Source organism: Heterodontus francisci, unplaced genomic scaffold (assembly GCF_036365525.1).
Source record: "Heterodontus francisci isolate sHetFra1 unplaced genomic scaffold, sHetFra1.hap1 HAP1_SCAFFOLD_188, whole genome shotgun sequence".
NCBI classification, from domain to species: Eukaryota; Metazoa; Chordata; class Chondrichthyes; order Heterodontiformes; family Heterodontidae; genus Heterodontus; species Heterodontus francisci.
Genome location: NW_027140635.1, coordinates 953,482 through 979,418, shown reverse-complemented (window position 1 = coordinate 979,418; position 25,937 = coordinate 953,482). Strand labels below are relative to the sequence as shown.

At 48.5% G+C, this 25,937-nt stretch overlaps 1 protein-coding gene across 1 annotated transcript in view; it reads left to right on the top strand.

Annotated features, from left to right (window-relative positions):
- Positions 1-25,937, top strand: part of LOC137360371 (NACHT, LRR and PYD domains-containing protein 3-like) — a 107,688-nt gene that overhangs the window by 59,736 nt on the left and 22,015 nt on the right. The window lies entirely within an intron of this gene.

Sequence of the window (25,937 nt, the reverse complement as noted above, 5' to 3'; positions counted from 1 at the left end):
ATCCTGATAAACTGTGAAACCCCCATTGGCAACTGACAGGATCCTGAAACACTGTGAAAAACCCATACACACCTGGCAGGATCCTGATAAACTATGAAAGCCCCCATACACACCTGGCAGGATGCTGATAAACTGTGAAACCCCATACACATCTGGCAGGATCCTGATACACTGTGAAAACCCCATACACACCTGGCAGGATCCTGATCCACTGTGAAACCCCCAGACACACCTGGCAGGATCCTAATAAACTATGAAACCCCCATACACACCTGGCAGGATCCTGATAAACTGTGAAACCCCCATAGACACCTGACAGGATCCTGTTACACTGTGAAAACCCCATACATACCTGGCAGGATCCTGATACACAGTGAAACCCCATTCACACCTGGCAGTATCCTGATCCACTGTGAAACCCCCACACACACCTGGAAGCATCCTGATACACTGTGAAACCCCATACACACTTGGCAGGATCCTGATACACTGTGAAACCCCCATACACAGCTGGAAGGATCCTGGTACACTGTGAAACCCCATACACACCTGGCAGGATCCTGATATATTTTGAAAACCCCATACACACCTGGCAGGATCCTGATACACTGTGAAAACCCCATACACACCTGGCAGGATCCTGATGTACTGTGAAAACCCCATGCACACCTGGCAGGTTCCTGATAATCTATCAAACCCCCATACGCACCTGGCAGGATCCTGATAAACTGTGAAAACCCCATACACTCCTGGCAGGTTCCTGATGCACTGTGAAAACCCCATACACACCTGGCAGGATCCTGATCCACTGTGAAATCCCCATACACACCTGGAAGGATCCTGATACACTGTGAAACCCCATACACACCAGGCAGGATACTGATACACTGTGAAAACCCCACACACACCTGGCAGGATCCTGATACACTGTGAAAACCCCATACACTCCTGGCAGGTTCCTGATGCACTGTGAAAACCCCATACACACCTGGCAGGATCCTGATCCACTGTGAAATCCCCATACACACCTGGCAGGATCCTGATAATCTGTGAAACCCCCATACACACCTGGCACGATCCTGATAAACTGTGATACCCCCATACACACCAGGCAGGATCCTGATACACAGTGAAACCCCATTCACATCTGGCGGGATCCTGATACACTGTAAAACCCCATACACATTCTGGTAGTTTCCTGATACACTGTGAAACCCCCAAACACATCTGGAAGGATCCTGATACACTGTGAAACCCCATACACACCTGGCAGGATCCTGATAAACTGTGAAAACCACATACACACCTAGCAGGATCCTGATGCACTGTGAAAACCCCAGACACACCTGGCAGGATCCTGATACACTGTGAAAACCCCATACACACCTGGCAGGATCCTGATCCACTGTGAAAACCCCATACACACCTGGCAGGATCCTGATACACTGTGAAAGCCCCATACACACCTGGCAGGATCCTGATAAACTATGAAACGCCCATACACACCTGGCAGGTTCCTGATAAACTGTGAAATCCCATACACACCTGGCAGGATCCTGATCCACTGTGGAAACCCACATCCACACCCCGCAGGATCCAGATAAACTATGAAACCCCCATACACACCTGGCAGGATCCTGATAAACTGTGAAAATCCCATGCACACCTGGAAGGATCGTGATACACTGTGAAAACCCAATGCACACCTGGCAGGATCCTGATAAACTGTGAAACCCCCATACACACCTGGCAGGATCCTGATAAACTGTGAAACCCCATACACACCTGGCAGGATCCTGATAAACTGTGAAACCCACATACACACCTGGCAGGATCCTGAAAAACTATGAAACCCCCATACACACCTGGCAGGATCCTGATCCACTGTGAAACCCCCATCCATACCTCGCAGGATACTGATAAACTATGAAACAACCATACACACCTGGCAGGATCCTGATATACTGTGAAAATCCCATGCACACCTGGCAGGATCGTGATACACTGTGAAAACCCCATGCACACCTGGCAGGATCCTGATAAGCTGTGAAATCCCGATACACACCTGGCAGAATCCTGATAAACTGTGAAAACCACATACACACCTGGCAGGATCCTGATAAACTGTGAAACCCACATCCACACCAGGCAGGATCCTGATAAACTGTGAAACCCCCATTGGCAACTGACAGGATCCTGAAACACTGTGAAAAACCCATACACACCTGGCAGGATCCTGATAAACTATGTAAGCCCCCATACACACCTGGCAGGATGCTGATAAACTGTGAAACCCCATACACATCTGGCAGGATCCTGATACACTGTGAAAACCCCATACACACCTGGCAGGATCCTGATCCACTGTGAAACCCCCATACACACCTGGCAGGATCCTAATAAACTATGAAACCCCCATACACACCTGGCAGGATCCTGATAAACTGTGAAACCCCCATAGACACCTGACAGGATCCTGTTACACTGTGAAAACCCCATACATACCTGGCAGGATCCTGATACACAGTGAAACCCCATTCACACCTGGCAGTATCCTGATCCACTGTGAAACCCCCACACACACCTGGAAGGATCCTGATACACTGTGAAACCCCATACACACTTGGCAGGATCCTGATACACTGTGAAACCCCCATACACAGCTGGAAGGATCCTGGTACACTGTGAAAACCCATACACACCTGGCAGGATCCTGATATATTTTGAAAACCCCATACACACCTGGCAGGATCCTGATGTACTGTGAAAACCCCATGCACACCTGGCAGGTTCCTGATAATCTATCAAACCCCCATACGCACCTGGCAGGATCCTGATAAACTGTGAAACCCACATCCACACCAGGCAGGATCCTGATAAACTGTGAAACCCCCATTGGCAACTGACAGGATCCTGAAACACTGTGAAAAACCCATACACACCTGGCAGGATCCTGATAAACTATGAAAGCCCCCATACACACCTGGCAGGATGCTGATAAACTGTGAAACCCCATACACATCTGGCAGGATCCTGATACACTGTGAAAACCCCATACACACCTGGCAGGATCCTGATCCACTGTGAAACCCCCAGACACACCTGGCAGGATCCTAATAAACTATGAAACCCCCATACACACCTGGCAGGATCCTGATAAACTGTGAAACCCCCATAGACACCTGACAGGATCCTGTTACACTGTGAAAACCCCATACATACCTGGCAGGATCCTGATACACAGTGAAACCCCATTCACACCTGGCAGTATCCTGATCCACTGTGAAACCCCCACACACACCTGGAAGCATCCTGATACACTGTGAAACCCCATACACACTTGGCAGGATCCTGATACACTGTGAAACCCCCATACACAGCTGGAAGGATCCTGGTACACTGTGAAACCCCATACACACCTGGCAGGATCCTGATATATTTTGAAAACCCCATACACACCTGGCAGGATCCTGATGTACTGTGAAAACCCCATGCACACCTGGCAGGTTCCTGATAATCTATCAAACCCCCATACGCACCTGGCAGGATCCTGATAAACTGTGAAAACCCCATACACTCCTGGCAGGTTCCTGATGCACTGTGAAAACCCCATACACACCTGGCAGGATCCTGATCCACTGTGAAATCCCCATACACACCTGGAAGGATCCTGATACACTGTGAAACCCCATACACACCAGGCAGGATACTGATACACTGTGAAAACCCCACACACACCTGGCAGGATCCTGATACACTGTGAAAACCCCATACACTCCTGGCAGGTTCCTGATGCACTGTGAAAACCCCATACACACCTGGCAGGATCCTGATCCACTGTGAAATCCCCATACACACCTGGAAGGATCCTGATACACTGTGAAACCCCATACACACCAGGCAGGATACTGATACACTGTGAAAACCCCACACACACCTGGCAGGATCCTGATACACTGTGAAAACCCCATACACTCCTGGCAGGTTCCTGATGCACTGTGAAAACCCCATACACACCTGGCAGGATCCTGATCCACTGTGAAATCCCCATACACACCTGGCAGGATCCTGATAATCTATGAAACCCCCATACACACCTGGCACGATCCTGATAAACTGTGATACCCCCATACACACCAGGCAGGATCCTGATACACAGTGAAACCCCATTCACATCTGGCGGGATCCTGATACACTGTAAAACCCCATACACATTCTGGTAGTTTCCTGATACACTGTGAAACCCCCAAACACATCTGGAAGGATCCTGATACACTGTGAAACCCCATACACACCTGGCAGGATCCTGATAAACTGTGAAAACCACATACACACCTAGCAGGATCCTGATGCACTGTGAAAACCCCAGACACACCTGGCAGGATCCTGATACACTGTGAAAACCCCATACACACCTGGCAGGATCCTGATCCACTGTGAAAACCCCATACACACCTGGCAGGATCCTGATACACTGTGAAAGCCCCATACACACCTGGCAGGATCCTGAAAAACTATGAAACGCCCATACACACCTGGCAGGTTCCTGATAAACTGTGAAAGTCCCATACACACCTGGCAGGATCCTGATCCACTGTGAAACCCCCATCCACACCTGGCAGGATCCTGATAAACTATGAAACCCCCATGCACACATGGTAGGATCCTGATAAACTGTGAAAACCCCATACAAACCGGGCAGGATCCTGATAAACTGTGAAACCCCCATACACAGATGGCAGGATCCTGATAAACAATGAAACCCCCAAACACACCTGGCAGGATCCTGATAAACTGTGAAACCCCATACACACCTGGCAGGATCCTGATACACTGTGAAATCCCATACACACCTGGCAGGATCCAGATAAACTGTGAAACCCCCATACACACCTGGAAGGATCCTGATACTCTGTGAAACCCCATACACACCTGGCAGGATCCTGATAAACTGTGAAAACCACATACACACCTAGCAGGATCCTGATGCACTGTGAAAACCCCAGACACACCTGGCAGGATCGTGATCCACTGTGAAAATCCCAGACACACCTGGCAGGATCCTGATAATCTATGAAACCCCCATACACACCTGGCAGGATCCTGATCCACTGTGAAAAGCCCATTCACACCTGGCAGGATCCTGATCCACTGTGAAAACCCCATACACACCTGGCAGGATCCTGAGACACTGTGAAAGCCCCATACACACCTGGCAGGATCCTGATCCACTGTAAAACCCCCATACACACCTGGCAGGATCCTGTTAAGCTGTGCAAATCCCACGCACACCTGGCAGGATCGTGATACACTGTGAAATCCCCATACACACCTGGCAGGATCCTGATAAACTGTGAAACCCCCATACACACCTGGCAGGATCCTGATATACTGTGAAATCCCCATACACACCTGGCAGGATCCTGATAAACTATGAAACCCCCATACACACCTGGCAGGATCCTGATACACTGTGAAAACCCCATACACACCTGGCAGGATCCTGATAAACTGTGAAACCCCCATACACACCTGGCAGGATCCTGATAAACTGTGAAACCCCATACACATCTGGCAGGATCCTGATAGACTGTGAAACCCCAGTCACACCTGGCAGGATCTTGATAAACTGTGAAACACCCATAGACACCTGACAGGATCCTGATAAACTGTGAAACCCCCATACACACCTGGCAGGATCCTGATCCACTGTAAAACCCCCATACACACCTGGCAGGATCCTGTTAAACTGTGAAAATCCCACGCACACCTGGCAGGATCGTGATAAACTGTGAAATCCCCATACACACCTGGCAGGATCCTGATAAACTGTGAAACCCCCATACACACCTGGCAGGATCCTGATAATCTGTGAAACCCCCATACACACCAGGCAGGATCCTGATAAACTGTGAAACCCCCATAGACACCTGGCAGGATCCTGATAAACTGTGAAACCCCCATACACACCAGGCAGGATCCTGATAGACTGTGAAAACCCCATACATAACTGGCAGATTCCTGATACACAGTAAAACCCCATTCACATCTGGCGGGATCCTGATCCACTGTGAAACCCCATACACACCTGGCAGGATCCTGATACACTGTGAAACCCCCATACACACCTGGCAGGATCCTGATAAACTGTGAAACCCCCATACACACCTGGCAGGATCCTGATACACTGAAACCCCCATACACACCTGGCAGGATCCTGATACACTGTGAAACCCCATACACACCTGGCAGGATCCTGATAAACTGTGAAAACCCCATACACACCTAGCAGGATCCTGATGCACTGTGAAAACCCCAGATACTCCTGGCAGGAACCTGATGCACTGTGAAAGCTCCATACACACCTGGCAGGATCCTGATCCACTGTGAAAAGCCCATTCACACCTGGCAGGAACCTGATGCACTGTGAAACCCCCATACACCCCTGGCAGGATCCTGATCCACTGTGAAAACCCCATACACACCTGGCAGGATCCTGATAATCTATGAAACCCCCTTACACACCTGGCAGGATCCTGATAAACTGTGAAAACCCCATAGGCAACAGGCAGGATCCTGATACACTGTGAAAACCCCATACACACCTGGCAGGATCCTGATGCACTGTGAAAAACCCATACACACCTGGCAGGATCCTGATCCACTGTGAAAACCCCATACACACCTGGCAGGATCCTGATAATCTATGAAACCCCCATACACACCTGGCAGGATCCTGATAAAATGTGAAACCCCCATACACACCTAGCAGGATCCTGATACACTGTGAAAACCCCATTCACACCTGGCAGGATCCTGATTCACTATGAAACCCCCATACACACCTGACAGGATCCTGATAAACTATGAAATCCCATACACACCTGGCAGGATCCTGATCCACTGTGGAAACCCACATCCACACCCCGCAGGATCCAGATAAACTATGAAACCCCCATACACACCTGGCAGGATCCTGATAAACTGTGAAAATCCCATGCACACCTGGAAGGATCGTGATACACTGTGAAAACCCAATGCACACCTGGCAGGATCCTGATAAACTGTGAAACCCCCATACACACCTGGCAGGATCCTGATAAACTGTGAAAACCCCATACACACCTGGCAGGATCCTGATAAACTGTGAAACCCACATACACACCTGGCAGGATCCTGATAAACTATGAAACCCCCATACACACCTGGCAGGATCCTGATCCACTGTGAAACCCCCATCCATACCTCGCAGGATACTGATAAACTATGAAACAACCATACACACCTGGCAGGATCCTGATATACTGTGAAAATCCCATGCACACCTGGCAGGATCGTGATACACTGTGAAAACCCCATGCACACCTGGCAGGATCCTGATAAGCTGTGAAAACCCGATACACACCTGGCAGAATCCTGATAAACTGTGAAAACCACATACACATCTGGCAGGATCCTGATAAACTGTGAAACCCACATCCACACCAGGCAGGATCCTGATAAACTGTGAAACCCCCATTGGCAACTGACAGGATCCTGAAACACTGTGAAAAACCCATACACACCTGGCAGGATCCTGATAAACTGTGAAACCCCATACACATCTGGCAGGATCCTGATACACTGTGAAAACCCCATACACACCTGGCAGGATCCTGATCCTCTGTGAAACCCCCATACACACCTGGCAGGATCCTAATAAACTATGAAACCCCCATACACACCTGGCAGGATCCTGATAAACTGTGAAACCCCCATAGACACCTGACAGGATCCTGTTACACTGTGAAAACCCCATACATACCTGGCAGGATCCTGATACACAGTGAAACCCCATTCACACCTGGCAGTATCCTGATCCACTGTCAAACCCCCACACACACCTGGAAGGATCCTGATACACTGTGAAACCCCATACACACTTGGCAGGATCCTGATACACTGTGAAACCCCCATACACAGCTGGAAGGATCCTGGTACACTGTGAAAACCCATACACACCTGGCAGGATCCTGATATATTTTGAAAACCCCATACACACCTGGCAGGATCCTGATGTACTGTGAAAACCCCATGCACACCTGGCAGGTTCCTGATAATCTATCAAACCCCCATACGCACCTGGCAGGATCCTGATAAACTGTGAAACCCACATCCACACCAGGCAGGATCCTGATAAACTGTGAAACCCCCATTGGCAACTGACAGGATCCTGAAACACTGTGAAAAACCCATACACACCTGGCAGGATGCTGATAAACTGTGAAAGCCCCCATACACACCTGGCAGGATGCTGATAAACTGTGAAACCCCATACACATCTGGCAGGATCCTGATACACTGTGAAAACCCCATACACACCTGGCAGGATCCTGATCCACTGTGAAACCCCCAGACACACCTGGCAGGATCCTAATAAACTAGGAAACCCCCATACACACCTGGCAGGATCCTGATAAACTGTGAAACCCCCATAGACACCTGACAGGATCCTGTTACACTGTGAAAACCCCATACATACCTGGCAGGATCCTGATACACAGTGAAACCCCATTCACACCTGGCAGTATCCTGATCCACTGTGAAACCCCCACACACACCTGGAAGCATCCTGATACACTGTGAAACCCCATACACACTTGGCAGGATCCTGATACACTGTGAAACCCCCATACACAGCTGGAAGGATCCTGGTACACTGTGAAACCCCATACACATCTGGCAGGATCCTGATATATTTTGAAAACCCCATACACACCTGGCAGGATGCTGATACACTGTGAAAACCCCATACACACCTGGCAGGATCCTGATGTACTGTGAAAACCCCATGCACACCTGGCAGGTTCCTGATAATCTATCAAACCCCCATACGCACCTGGCAGGATCCTGATAAACTGTGAAACCCCCATACACACCAGGCAGGATACTGATACACTGTGAAACCCCCATACACTCCTGGCAGGATCCTGATCCACTGTGAAAACCCCATTCACACCTGGCAGAATCCTGTTCCACTGTGAAACCCCATTCACATCTGGCAGGTTCCTGATACACTGTGAAACCCCACTCACACCTGGCAGGATCCTGATCCACTGTGAAACCCCATTCTCACCTGGCAGGATCCTGATCCACTGTGAAACCCCATTCACATCTGGCAGGATCCTGATACACTGTGAAACCCCACTCACACCTGTCTGGATTCTGATACACTGTGAAACCCCATAAACACCTGGCAGGATCCTGATCCACTGTGAAACCCCATACACACCTGGCAGGATCCTGATCCGCTGTGAAAGCCCCATGGACACCTGGCAGGATCCTGATGCACTGTGAAATCCCCATGCACACCTGGCAGGATCCTGATGCACTGTGAAAACCCCAAACACACCTGGCAGGATCCGGATACACTGTGAAAACCCCGTAAACACCTGGCAGGTTCCTGATCCACTGTGAAACCCCATACACACCTGGCAGGATCCTGTTCCACTGTGAAACCCCATTCACATCTGGCAGGATCCTGATACACTGTGAAAACCCCATACACAGCTGGCAGGATCCTGATGCACTGTGAAAACCCCAAACACACCTGGCTGGATTCTGATGCACTGTGAAACCCCCATACACACTTGGCAAAATCATGATACACTTTTAAAACCCATACACACCAGGCAAGATCATGATGCACTGTGAAAACCCATACACACGTGGCAGGATCCTGATACACTGTGAAAACCCCATGCACACCTGGCAGGATCCTGATGCACTGTGAAAACCCCAAACACACCTGGCAGGATTCTGATGCACTGTGAAACCCCCATACACACCTGGCAAGATCATGATGCACTGTGAAAACCCATACACACGTGGCAGGATCCTGACAAACTGTGAAAACCCATTCACATCTGGCAGGATCCTGATACACTGTGAAAACCCCATACATACCTGGCATGATCCTGATACACAGTGAAACCCCATTCACATGTGGATGGATCCTGATACACTGTGAAACCCCATACGCACCTGGCAGGATCCTGACAAACTGTGAAAACCCATTCACATCTGGCAGGATCCTGATACACTGTGAAAACCCCATACATACCTGGCATGATCCTGATACACTGTGAAACCCCATAGACACCTGGAAGGATCCTGATACACTGTGAAACCCCATACACACCTGGCAGGATCCTGATAAACTGTGAAACCCCATACACATCTGGCAGGATCCTGATAGACTGTGAAAACCCCAAACACATCTGGCAGGATCCTGATACACTGTGAAACTCCAATACACATCTGGCATAATCCTGATTCACTGTGAAACCCCATTCTCACCTGGCAGGATCCTGATCCACTGTGAAACCCCATTCACATCTGGCAGGATCCTGATACACTGTGAAACCCCACTCACACCTGTCTGGATTCTGATACACTGTGAAACCCCATAAACACCTGGCAGGATCCTGATCCACTGTGAAACCCCATACACACCTGGCAGGATCCTGATCCGCTGTGAAAGCCCCATGGACACCTGGCAGGATCCTGATGCACTGTGAAATCCCCATGCACACCTGGCAGGATCCTGATGCACTGTGAAAACCCCAAACACACCTGGCAGGATCCAGATACACTGTGAAAACCCCGTAAACACCTGGCAGGTTCCTGATCCACTGTGAAACCCCATACACACCTGGCAGGATCCTGTTCCACTGTGAAACCCCATTCACATCTGGCAGGATCCTGATACACTGTGAAAACCCCATACACAGCTGGCAGGATCCTGATGCACTGTGAAAACCCCAAACACACCTGGCTGGATTCTGATGCACTGTGAAACCCCCATACACACTTGGCAAAATCATGATACACTTTTAAAACCCATACACACCAGGCAAGATCATGATGCACTGTGAAAACCCATACACACGTGGCAGGATCCTGATACACTGTGAAAACCCCATGCACACCTGGCAGGATCCTGATGCACTGTGAAAACCCCAAACACACCTGGCAGGATTCTGATGCACTGTGAAACCCCCATACACACCTGGCAAGATCATGATGCACTGTGAAAACCCATACACACGTGGCAGGATCCTGACAAACTGTGAAAACCCATTCACATCTGGCAGGATGCTGATACACTGTGAAAACCCCATACATACCTGGCATGATCCTGATACACAGTGAAACCCCATTCACATGTGGATGGATCCTGATACACTGTGAAACCCCATACGCACCTGGCAGGATCCTGACAAACTGTGAAAACCCATTCACATCTGGCAGGATCCTGATACACTGTGAAAACCCCATACATACCTGGCATGATCCTGATACACTGTGAAACCCCATAGACACCTGGAAGGATCCTGATACACTGTGAAACCCCATACACACCTGGCAGGATCCTGATAAACTGTGAAACCCCATACACATCTGGCAGGATCCTGATAGACTGTGAAAACCCCAAACACATCTGGCAGGATCCTGATACACTGTGAAACTCCAATACACATCTGGCAGGATCCTGATTCACTGTGAAACCCCCATACACACCTGGCAGGATCCTGATCCACTGTGAAACCCCATACACATCTAGCAGGATCCGGATAGACTGTGAAACCCCATTCACACCTGGCAGGATCCTGATAAACTGTGAAAACCCCATACACACCTGGCAGGGTCCTGATCCACTGTGAAACCCCCATCCACACCTGGCAGGATCCTGATAAACTATGAAATCCCAATACACACCTGGTAGGATCCTGATAAACTGTGAAACCCCCATACACACCAGGCAGGATCCTGATACACTGTGAAACCCCCATAGACACCTGGCAGGAGCCTGATCCACTGTGAAACCCCATTCACACCTGGCAGGAACCTGATGCACTGTGAAAACCCCAAACACATCTGGCAGGATCCAGATACACTGTGAAAACCCCATAAACACCTGGCAGGATCCTGATCCACTGTGAAACCCCATACACACCTGGCAGGATCATGATACACTGTGAAAACGCCATACACACCTGGCAGGATCCTGATAAACTATGAAAACCCCATTCACATCTGGCAGGATCCTGATACACTGTGAAAACCCCATTCATATCTAGCGGGATCCTGATACACTGTGAAACCCCACACACATCGCAGGTTCCTGATCCACTGTGAAACCCCCATACACACCTGGAAGGATCCTGATAGACTGTGAAACCCCAGTCACACCTGGCAGGATCTTGATAAACTGTGAAACACCCATAGACACCTGACAGGATCCTGATAATCTGTGAAACCCCCATACACACCAGGCAGGATCCTGATACACTGTGAAAGCCCCATACACACCTGGCAGGATCCTGATCCACTGTAAAACCCCCATACACACCTGGCAGTATCCTGTTAAACTGTGAAAATCCCACGCACACCTGGCAGGATCGTGATACACTGTGAAATCCCCACACACACCTGGCAGGATCCTGATAAACTGTGAAACCCCCATACACACCTGGCAGGATCCTGATATACTGTGAAAACCCTATACACACCTGTCAGGATCCTGATAAACTGTGAAACCCCCATACACACCTGGCAGGATCCTGATAAATAATGAAACCCCCATACACACCTTGCAGTATCCTGATAAATTGTGAAAATACCATCCGCACCTGGCAGGATCCTGATATACTGTGAAAACCCCATACACACCTGGCAGGATCCTGATAAACTGTGAAACCCCCATACACACCTGGCAGGATCCTGATAAACTGTGAAACCCCATACACATCTGGCAGGATCCTGATAGACTGTGAAACCCCAGTCACACCTGGCAGGATCTTGATAAACTGTGAAACCCCCATACACACCTGGCAGGATCCTGATAAACTGTGAAACCCCCATACACACCTAGCAGGATCCTGATAGACTTTGAAATCCCCAGACTCTCCTGGCAGTATCCTGAAACACGGTGAAAACCACATACACACCTGGCAGGACCCTGATACACTGTGAAAACCCATACGCACCTGGCAGGATCCTGATGCACTGTTAAAACCCCATACACACCTGGCAGGATCCTGATACACTCTGAAACTCCCATACACATCTGGCAGGATCCTGATTCACTGTGAAACGCCCATACACACATGGCAGGATCCTGATCCACTGTGAAACCCCCATACACACCTGGCAGTATCCTGATAAACTATGAAACCCCCACACACACCTGGCAGGATCCTGATAGACTGTGAAAACCCCAAACACATCTGGCAGGATCCTGATACACTGTGTAACTGCCAAACGCATCTGGCAGGATCCTGATTCACTGTGAAACCCCCATACACACCTGGCAGGATCCTGATCCACTGTGAAACCCCATACGCATCCAGCAGGATCCTGATAGATTGTGAAACCCCATTCACACCTTGCAGGATCCTGATAATCTGTGAAAACCCCATACACACCTGGCAGGGTCCTGATCCACTCTGAAACCCCCATACACACCTGGCAGGATCCTGATAAACTATGAAACACAAATACAGACCTGGCAGGATCCTGATAAACTGTGAAAACCCCATTCACACCTGGCAGGATCCTGATCCACTGTGAATACCCCCAAACACAACTGGCAGGATCCTGATCCACTGTGAAACCCCCGTACACACCTGGCATGATCCTGCTATACTGTGAAAACCCATACACACCTGGCAGGATCCTGATCCACTGTGACAACCCCATTCACACCTGGCAGGATCCTGATCCACTGTGAAAACCCCATACACACCTGGCAGGATCCTGATACACTGTGAAAGCCCCATACACACCTGGCAGCATTCTGATACTCTGTTAAATGCCCAGATACACCTGGCAGGATCCTGATCCACTGTGAAAACCTCATACACACCTGGCAGGATCCTGATAAACTGTGAAAACCCCATACACACCTGGCAGGATTCTGATACACTGTTAAAAGCCCAGACACACCTGGCAGGATCCTGATACACTGTGAAAACCCCAAACTCAACTGGCAGGATCCTGATACACTGTGAAAACCCATACACACCTGGCAGGATCCTGATACACAGTGAAACCCCATTCGCATCTGGCAGGATCCTGATACACTGTGAAACCCCATCCACACCTGGCAGGATCCTGATCCACTGTGAAACCCCCATACACACCTGGCAGGATCCTGATCCACTGTGAAAACCCCATTCACACCTGGCAGAATCCTGTTCCACTGTGAAACCCCATTCACATCTGGCAGGTTCCTGATACACTGTGAAACCCCACTCACACCTGGCAGGATCCTGACCCACTGTGAAACCCCATTCTCACCTGGCAGGATCCTGATCCACTGTGAAACCCCATTCACATCTGGCAGGATCCTGATACACTGTGAAACCCCACTCACACCTGTCTGGATTCTGATGCACTGTGAAACCCCATAAACACCTGGCAGGATCCTGATCCACTGTGAAACCCCATACACACCTGGCAGGATCCTGATCCGCTGTGAAAGCCCCATGGACACCTGGCAGGATCCTGATGCACTGTGAAATCCCCATGCACACCTGGCAGGATCCTGATGCACTGTGAAAACCCCAAACACACCTGGCAGGATCCAGATACACTGTGAAAACCCCGTAAACACCTGGCAGGTTCCTGATCCACTGTGAAACCCCATACACACCTGGCAGGATCCTGTTCCACTGTGAAACCCCATTCACATCTGGCAGGATCCTGATACACTGTGAAAACCCCATACACAGCTGGCAGGATCCTGATGCACTGTGAAAACCCCAAACACACCTGGCTGGATTCTGATGCACTGTGAAACCCCCATACATACTTGGCAAAATCATGATACACTTTTAAAACCCATACACACCAGGCAAGATCATGATGCACTGTGAAAACCCATACACACGTGGCAGGATCCTGATACACTGTGAAAACCCCATGCACACCTGGCAGGATCCTGATGCACTGTGAAAACCCCAAACACACCTGGCAGGATTCTGATGCACTGTGAAACCCCCATACACACCTGGCAAGATCATGATGCACTGTGAAAACCCATACACACGTGGCAGGATCCTGACAAACTGTGAAAACCCATTCACATCTGGCAGGATCCTGATACACTGTGAAAACCCCATACATACCTGGCATGATCCTGATACACAGTGAAACCCCATTCACATGTGGAGGGATCCTGATACACTGTGAAACCCCATACGCACCTGGCAGGATCCTGACAAACTGTGAAAACCCGTTCACATCTGGCAGGATCCTGATACACTGTGAAAACCCCATACATAACTGGCATGATCCTGATACACTGTGAAACCCCATAGACACCTGGAAGGATCCTGATACACTGTGAAACCCCATACACACCTGGCAGGATCCTGATAAACTGTGAAACCCCATACACATCTGGCAGGATCCTGATAGACTGTGAAAACCCCAAACACATCTGGCAGGATCCTGATACACTGTGAAACTCCAATACACATCTGGCAGGATCCTGATTCACTGTGAAACCCCCATACACACCTGGCAGGATCCTGATCCACTGTGAAACCCCATACACATCTAGCAGGATCCGGATAGACTGTGAAACCCCATTCACACCTGGCAGGATCCTGATAAACTGTGAAAACCCCATACACACCTGGCAGGGTCCTGATCCACTGTGAAACCCCCATCCACACCTGGCAGGATCCTGATAAACTATGAAATCCCAATACACACCTGGTAGGATCCTGATAAACTGTGAAACCCCCATACACACCAGGCAGGATCCTGATACACTGTGAAACCCCCATAGACACCTGGCAGGAGCCTGATCCACTGTGAAACCCCATTCACACCTGGCAGGAACCTGATGCACTGTGAAAACCCCAAACACATCTGGCAGGATCCAGATACACTGTGAAAACCCCATAAACACCTGGCAGGATCCTGATCCACTGTGAAACCCCATACACACCTGGCAGGATCATGATACACTGTGAAAACGCCATACACACCTGGCAGGATCCTGATAAACTATGAAAACCCCATTCACATCTGGCAGGATCCTGATACACTGTGAAAACCCCATACATACCTGGCATGATCCTGATACACAGTGAAACCCCATTCATATCTAGCGGGATCCTGATACACTGTGAAACCCCACACACATCGCAGGTTCCTGATCCACTGTGAAACCCCCATACACACCTGGAAGGATCCTGATACACTGTGAAACCCCATACACACCTGGCAGGATCCTGATACACTGTGAAACCCCATACGCACCTGGCAGGATCCTGATACACTGTGAAACTCCCATACACATCTGGCAGGATATTGATTCACTGTGAAACCCCCATACACACCTGGCAGGATCCTGATCCACTGTGAAAACCCCATACACACCTGGCAGGATCCTGATAAATTATGAAACCCCCATACACACCTGGCAGGATCCTGATAAAATGTGAAAATCCCATACACACCTGGCAGGATCCTGATAAATTATGAAACCCCCATACACACCTGGCAGGATCCTGATCCACTGTGAAAACCCCATACACACCTGGCAGGATCCTGAATCACTGTGAAACCCCATATGCACCTGGCAGGATCCTGATGCACTGTGAAAACCCCATACACACCTGGCAGGATCCTGATGCACTGTGAAACTCCCATACACACCTGGCAGGATCCTGATGCACTGTGAAAACCCCATACACACCTGGCAGGATCCTGATCCACTGTGAAAACCCCATGCACACCTGGCAGGATCCTGAAAAACTATGAAACCCCCACACACACCTGGCAGGATCCTGATCCACTGTGAAAATCCCATTCACACCTGGCAGAATCCTGATCCACTGTGAAACCCCATACACAGCTGGCAGGTTCCTGATACACTGTGAAACCCCACTCACCCCTGGCAGGATCCTGATCCACTGTGAAACCCCATTCACATCTGGCAGGATCATGATCCACTGTGAAACCACATTCACATCTGGCAGGATACTGATACATTGTGAAAACCCCACTCACACCTGGCAGGATCCTGATCCACTGTGAAACCCCATTCACATCTGGCAGGTTCCTGATACACTGTGAAACCCCACTCACCCCTGGCAGGATCCTGATCCACTGTGAAACCCCATTCACATCTGGCAGGATCCTGATCCACTGTGAAACCCCATTCACATCTGGCAGGATCATGATCCACTGTGAAACCCCATTCACATCTGGCAGGATCCTGATCCACTGTGAAACCCCATTCACATCTGGCAGGATCATGATCCACTGTGAAACCACATTCACATCTGGCAGGATACTGATACATTGTGAAAACCCCACTCACACCTGGCAGGATCCTGATCCACTGTGAAACCCCATTCACATCTGGCAGGATCGTGATCCACTGTGAAAACCCATTCACATCTGGCAGGATCCTGATCCACTGTGAAACCCCATTCACACCTGGCAGGATTCTGATACACTGTGAAACCCCATACACACCTGGCAGGACCCTGATCCACTGTGAAAACCCCATACACACCTGGCAGGACCCTGATCCACTGTGAAAACCCCATTCACACCTGGCAGGATCCTGATACACTGTGAAACTCCCATACACATCTGGCAGGATCCTGATTCACTGTGAAACCCCCATACACACCTGGCAGGATCCTGATCCACTGTGAAACACCCATACACACCTGGCAGGATCCTGATAAACTATAAAACCCCCAAACACACCTGGCAGGATCCTGATAAACTGTAAAAATCCCATACATAGCTGGCAGGATCCTGATAAACTGTGAAAACCCCATACACACCTGGCAGGATCCTGATGCACTGTGAAAACCACATACACATCTCGCATGATCCTGATACACTGTGAAGCCCTATACACACCTGGCAGGATCCTGATACACTGTGAAACTCCCATCCACACCTGGCATGATCCTGATACACTGTGAAAACCCCATACACACCCGACAGGATCCTGATCCACTGTGAAAACCCATAAACACCTGGCAGGAGCCTGATCCACTGTGAAAACCCCATTCACACCTGGCAGGATACTGATACACTGTGAAAACTCCATACACACCTGGCAGGATCCTGATACACTGTGAAAAGCCCAGACACACCTGGCAGGATCCTGATACACTGTGAAAACCCCATTCACACCTGGCAGGATCCTCATCCACTGTGAAACCCCATACACACCAGTCAGGATCCTGATACACTGTGAAACCCCCATGCACACCTGGCAGGATCCTGATACACTGTGAAACCCCATACACACCTGTCAGGATCCTGATACACTGTGAAACCCCCATGCACACCTGGCAGGATCCTGATACACTGTGAAACCCCATACACACCTGTCAGGATCCTGATACACTGTGAAACCCCCATACACACCTGGCAGGATCCTGATACACTGTGAAACCCCATACACACCTGTCAGGATCCTGATACACTGTGAAACCCCCATGCACACCTGGCAGGATCCTGATCCACTGTGAAACCCCATACACACCTGTCAGGATCCTGATACACTGTGAAACCCCCATGCACACCTGGCAGGATCCTGATACACTGTGAAACCCCATACACACCTGACTGGATCCTGATCCCCTGTGGAAACCCCACATTCACCTGGCTGGATCCCGACTCACTGAAACCTAATACTAATCTGCTCCGTGCTGCACCGACACTGTGACTGCACCAGTGTAGAACTTGAGCCTGATGTTAAAGGCTGCCTGCAGTCCGAGGAATCAGTCCGACCACAATCTGTTTGGGTAGATGTGGTTCACAGCACAGAATAAGAGATCAGAAAGTGTTTGACTTGATTGAAGAAGCTGTTCAGCTATCAACACAATAGAACATTAATCCCTGAAGGAATTTAAGAAAATCACAATGTTCCGAGACTATGAAGGTATTTGCTCGCTTCCCAATGGCAGTGAAAGAGAGTATCTTATTGAATTAGAAAAAAAAATGTCCTTCATTTGGAAGTATTTTTACACCCAATGTGATGACTGGTGGAAACATATCAATAATTTCTCAAATCTACAGAAAACCGAGACTAAATTGAAACAATAGATGATAATTATCCGTAGAACAGTTAAAAAGGATTATGAATGTTTTCTGCTCTGACATTGTACTGAGTCTAACAAGATTGTATTCAAAATATGAATGTAGGTGTAAAACTGCTGAAAAACCATTGACAATTTCTGAAACACAATTGATTGATCTGGGACAGGGAATGGCCATTTAGCTTCAATAAGTCTGACTGTGTGACGGAGCTGAGCCCACCTACCCTTCTTCTCATTGCATCCATAAAAACATCGTCACATGCCTCTAGGCCCCATTTAATACTGCCACTGTAGTGTCCTTCCCTGGTAACTATTCCCTGCTTTATTATCCTTTGGGTGAAAATAATATCCTGATGTCCCTTTTATTGCTTCTGACTTTCAATTTTCTCTGTTACTCATTATTTTGGTTAAGGTTGAGTCTGTTTCATACACTAAATGTTGTGAATTCCTTTAAAACATTTCAATACTGATGTATCTTGCCCAAACAAAATACATCAAACCCCTTCACCCTTCCCTCAACCTAAACTCCTAACACCTTGAATCATCAATAAAGAGCGCATGGATGAATTACAACAATTGTTCATTCCTGTCTGGCACAAAAATAAAACAGGAAGGGTGGCTCAACCGTGGCTTACAAAAGAAATTAGGGAAAGTATTAGATCCAAGGAGGAGAAATATAAAATGGCCAGAACAAGCAGCAAACCCCAGGATCGGGAGCAGTTTCGAATTCAATAAAGGAGGACAAAGGGATTGATAAAGAAGGGGAAAATAGAGTATGAGAGTAAGCTTGCAGAGAACATAAAAACTGACTGTAAAAGCTTCTATAGATATGTGAAGAGTAAAAGATTAATTAAGACAAATGTGGGTCCCTTACAGTCAGATATGTCAGAATTTATATAAAAGGGAAATACTGCCGATGATGGAAATCTGAAATATAAACAAGAAATGCTGGAAATACTCAGCAGGTCTGGCAGCATCTGTGCAGAGAGAAGCAGAGTTAACATTTCAGGTCAGAGACCCTTCTTCAGAACGGGGGAATTTATAATGGGGAACAAAGAAATGGCAGACCAATAAAATACATACTTTGGTTCTGTCTTCACAAAGGAGGACACTAATTCCTTCCCTGAAATGTTGGGGAACTGTCTGAAATCAGTATGAGTAGGGAAATGGTGTTGGGGAAATTGATGGGATTGAAGGCCGATAAATCCCCAGAGCCTGATAATCTACATCCCAGAATACTTAAGGAAGTGGCCCTAGAAATAGTAGATGCATTGCTGGTCATTTTTCAAAATTCTATAGACTCTGGAACAGTTCCAACAGATTGGAGTGTAGCTAATGTAACCCCACTATTTAAAAAAGGAAGTAGAGAGAAAACAGGGAATTATAGACCAGTCAGCCTGACATCAGTAGTGGGGAAAATGCTAGAGTCCATTATAAAAGATGTAATAGCAGAGCACTTGGAAAACAATGACAGGATCGGACAAAGTCAACATGGATTTACGAAGGGGAAATCATGCTTGACAAATCTACTGGAATTATTTTGAGGATGTAACTAGTGGAATAGATAGGAGAGAACCAGTGGATATGGTATATTTGGACTTTCAGAAGCTTTTGATCAGGTCCCACATAAGAGATTAGCATGCAAAATTAAAGCACATGGGATTGAGGGTAAGGTACTGACATGGATAGAGAACTGGTTGGCAGTCCTGCTCAGGTCAGGACAAAAGTACCTGACCGAACCACCATGGACCCAAGTCCGACCCGGCCCGAGACCCTCCGATTTTGCCCCGAGCCCGATCCGACCCGAACTCGACACTGCCCAAGCCCGACCCGACCGTCCCTTTACTGACCATCCGACTGAGAAGCTCCACGAAGCTACAGCACGTGCGTGATGATATCATAGTGACGTCACTCGCTCACTGCACAGATTCAGTTTCCTCCCTGACTCCCAGCTCGGGTAAGTTTTTTTTAAAAATTTCAATATTTACCAGCAGAGCACTTAACGTGTGTGTTCGGCCTGACCTGACCCGACCCGACTTGACCTGGACTCGGCCCGAACGCCGTACCCTGTCATCGTTTGGTCCCGTCAGGTTTGGGTCAGGTAGCAGGCCTCTAGTTGGCAGACAGGAAACAAAGAGTAGGAATAAACGGGTCCTTTTCCAAGTGGCAGGCAGTGACTAGTGGGGTACCGCAGGGATCAGTGCTCGGACCCCAGCGGCGGCGCAGTGGTTAACACCGCAACCTCACAGCTCCGAGGACCCTGGTTCAATTCCGGGTACTGCCTGTGTGGAGTTTGCAAGTTCTCCCTGTGTCTGCGTGGGTTTCCTCCAGGTGCTCCGGTTTCCTCCCACATGCCAAAGACTTGCAGGTTGATAGGTTAATTGGCCATTATAAAATTGCCCCTAGTATAGGTAGGTGGTAGGGAAATATAGGGACAGGTGGGGATGTGGTAGGAATATGGAATTAGTGTAGGATTAGTATAAATGGGTGGTTGATGGTCAGCACAGACTCGGTGGGCCGAAGGGCCTGTTTCAGTGCTGTATCTCTAAACTATTCACAATATATATTCATGATATAGATGAGGGAATTCAATATAATATATTCAGGTCTGCAGATGACACAAAGCTGGGTGGGAGTGTGAGCTGTGAGGTGGATGCAGAGAAGCTCCAGTGTGATTTGGACAGATTCAGTGAGTGGGCAAATACATGGCAGATGCAGTATAATGTGGATAAATGTGAGGTTATCCACTTTGGCAAAAACAGAAAGGCAGATTATTATCTCAACGGCGATCGATTGGGAAAGGGGGAACCTGGGTGTCCTTGTGCACCAGTCGCTGAAAGTAAGCATGCAGGTGCAGCAGACAGTTAAGAAGGCAAATGGTATGTTGGCTTTCAGAGCAAGAGGATTTGAGTGCAGGAGCAAGGATGTCTTGCTGCAGAAAGAGAAGGTCATGGAAGCTCGTGAGTTCAAGGGAGGGAACAGCGATATCCTGGAGCATGTCAATATTACAAAGGAGGAGGTGTTGGAGGTTTTGAAGTGCATTAAGGTGGATACATCCCCAGGGCCTGACCAGGTGTATCCTAGGAAGCTATGGGATGCAAGGGAGGAGATTGCTGGGGCCCTGGCTGAGATTTTTGTATCATCGTTATCCACGGGTGAGGTACCGGAAGACTGGAGGATAACTAATGTTGTGCCTTTATTTAAGAAGGGCAGCAGGGATAAGCCAGGGAACTACAGGCCAGTGAGCCTTACATCAGTGGTGGGAAAGTTATTGGAAGGGAATCTGAGAGACAGGATTTATATGCATCTGGAAAGGCATGGTCTGATTAGGGATAGTCAGCATGGCTTTGTGCGTGGGAAATCATGTCTCACGAATTTGATTGAGAAAGTGACCAAGAGGATTGACGAGGGCAGGGCGATGGACTTTGTCTACATGGACTTTAGCAAGGCCTTTGACAAGGTCCCGTTTGGTAGGCTGGTCCAGAAGGTTCGAACACATGGGATCCAGGGTGAGCTTCCAATTGGTTACAAAATTGGCTTGGTGATGGGAGGCAGAGGGTGGGAGTGGAGGGTTGTTTTTGAGATTGGAGGCTGGTGACCAGTGGTGTGCCGCAGGGATCGGTGCTGGGCCCTCTGTTGTTTGTCATATATATTAATGACTTGGATGTGAATGTAAGGGACATGGTTAGTAAGTTCGCAGATGACACCAAAATTGGTGGTATAGTGGACAGTGAAGAAGGTTGTCTAAGGTTACAACAGGATATAGATCAACTGGGAAAGTGGCAAGGGATTGGCAAATGGAATTTAACGCAGACAAGTGCGAAGTGATGCATTTTGGGAAGTTAAACCAGGGCAGGACATATACAGTGAATGTCAGAGCCCTGGGGAGTGTTGTTGAGCAGAGAGACCTCGGGGTGCAAGTAAATAGTTCCCTGAAAGTGGCAACACAGGTAGACAGGGTGGTGAAGAAGGCGTATGGCATGCTTGCCTTCATCGGCCGAGGCATTGAGTACAAGAGTTGGGACGTCATGTTACAGTTGGACAGAACATTGGTTAGGCCACATTTGGAGTACTGTGTGCAGTTCTGGTTACCGCACTACAGGAAAGATGTGATTAAGCGAGAGAGGGTGCAGAAAAGATTCACAAGGATGTTGCCTGGTTTGGAGGACTTGAGTTAGAGAGTCATAGAGAGAAACAGCACTGAAACAGGCCCTTCGGCCCACCGAGTCTGTGCCGATCAACAACCACCCATTTATACTTATCCTACATTAATCCCATATTCCCATCATTCTCCTAACACCTACCTACACTAGGGGCAATTTACAATGGCCAATTTACCTATCAACCTGCAAGTCTTTGGCTGTGGGAGAAAACCGGAGCACCCGGCAGAAACCCACGCGGTCACAGGGGGAACTTGCAAATTCCGCACAGCAGTACCCAGAGCCGAACCCGAGTCGCTGGAGCTGTGAGGCTGCAGTGCTAACCACTGTGCCGCCCGAGAGATTGGATAGGCAGAGTCTGTTTTCCCTTGAGCGAAGGAGGCTGAGAGGGGACATGACAGAGGTATATAAAATTATGAGAGGCATAGATAGGGTAGATAGCCAGAATCTGTTTCCCATGGTAGGGGTGACTAAAACTAGAGGGCATAGATTTAAGGTGAAAGGGAGGAGGTTTAAAGGGGATCAAAGGGGTAAATTTTTCACACAAAGAATAGTGGGTATCTGGAATGAGCTGCCAGAGGAGGTGGTGGAGGCAGGAACAGTAGTGACATTTAAGAGGCATCTGGACAGGTACTTGAATGAGCAAAGTATAGAGGGATATGGAATTAATGCAGGCAGGTGGGATTAGTATAGATAGGCATTGTGGTCAGCTTGGACGTGGTGGGCCGAAGGGCCTGTTTCTATGCTGTATGACTCTATGACTCTAATTATACAAGGCCTTGGTGAGACCACATCTGGAGTATTGCGTGCAGTTTTGGTCTCCATATGTGTGGAAGGATGTTCTTGTTATGGAGGGAGTGCAGCAAAGGTTCACCAGACTGATTCCTGGGATGGCAGGACTGACGTATGAAGAGAGATTGGGTCGATCAGGCTTGTATTCGCTAGAGTTTAGAAGAATGAGAGGGGATCTCATAGAAACCTACAAAATTCTAACAGGACTGGACAGACGAGATGCAGGAAGGATGTTCCCGATGGCGGGGGAGTCCAGGACCAGGGGTCACAGTCTAAGGATAAGAGGTCAGCTATTTAGGACTGAGATGAGGAGGGATTTCTTCACCTAGAGAGTGGTGAACCTGTGGAATTCTCTACCACAGAAAGCAGTTGAGGCCAAATCATTAAATATATTCAAGAAAGAGTTAGATATAATTCTTAGGGCTAAAGGGATCAAGGGATACGGGGAGAAAGAGGGAACAGGGTACTTAGTTTGGTGATCAGCCATGATCGTATTGAAGGGCCGAATGGCCTACTTCTGCTCCTATTTGTTTTCTATCTTTATGAATCCTCTCTGCACCTTCAGAATGGCAGTAACCTTTACCTATGACCATGTGACTGTAAAAGCGAACACAGTACGCCAGAGAACTTACCCAAGTCCTGAAACAATAGCAATGTATCTCCTGGCTGTTCAGAGTCTGTCCATCTCTCCGTCCACACAATACACCAGATAACCTGCTCAAGCTCTGATACAATAACTGTGCAATTTCTATTTACAGTTAGAGAGGTTTCAGAAGGTAATTTTACAGCTTAGGTCAAAGTCAGTTGAAGGAATGGTTGTTCTTCATAGAATGATGAAATTTGGGAACGTGGAAGAGGCAGAACTGGAGGTTAAAGACAAAGGTTTGGGGCGAGGCCATGGTGGGATCTGAAAACAAGAATGAGAATTTTTAAATCGAGGCATTGCCAGACCAGCAGCCAATGTTGGTCAGCGAGTACAGGGGTGATAGTTGAACGAGACTCAGTGTCAGTCGGATATGGGTAGTAGAGTTTAGTATGTGCTCAAGTTTATGGAGGGAGAAAGGTGGGAGGCTGGCCAGGAGAACATTGGAATAGCTGAGTCTAGAGGTCAGACATTGATTTTAGTTTAGTTTAGAGATACAGCACTGAAACAGGCCCTTCGGCCCACCGAGTCTGTGCCGACCATCAACTACCCATTTCTACTAATCCTACACTAATTCCATGTTCCTACCACATCCCCACCTGTCTCTATATTTCCCTACCACCTACCTATACTAGGGGCAATTTATAATGGCCAATTTACCTATCAACCTGCAAGTCTTTGGTGTGTGGGAGGAAACTGGAGCACCCGGAGGAAACCCACGCAGACACAGGGAGAACTTGCAAACTCCACACAGGCAGTACCCGGAATTGAACCCAGGTCGCTGGAGCTGTGAGGCTGCGGTGCTAACCACTACGCCACTGTGGGTTACAGCAGCAAATGAGCTGAGGAAGGGGCAGAGATGGGCGATATTATGGAGGTGGAAGTAAGTGTTCTTTGTACTCGGGAGGATATTTGGTCAGAAACTCAGTTATGAGTCAGATCAAATGCCGCTTGGAACTTTTGTACATTCTGTCTGACCCTCTCCCAATGCACACAATATCCCAAATAATCTGTCCAAGGCCGAATACATTAACAATGTGACTCCTGACTGTTCACAATCTGAGCCCCTCCCACTGATATCCAATGACCTGTTTTGCATTTATACAGAAGGTAAGCACGACTGACAGTTTCACAGATTGATCCATTGGAACAAGGTGTCCAAACTTTTCGCGTTGGGGACCGTGAGATGAGAGTAACTGCCCGTGATATCAG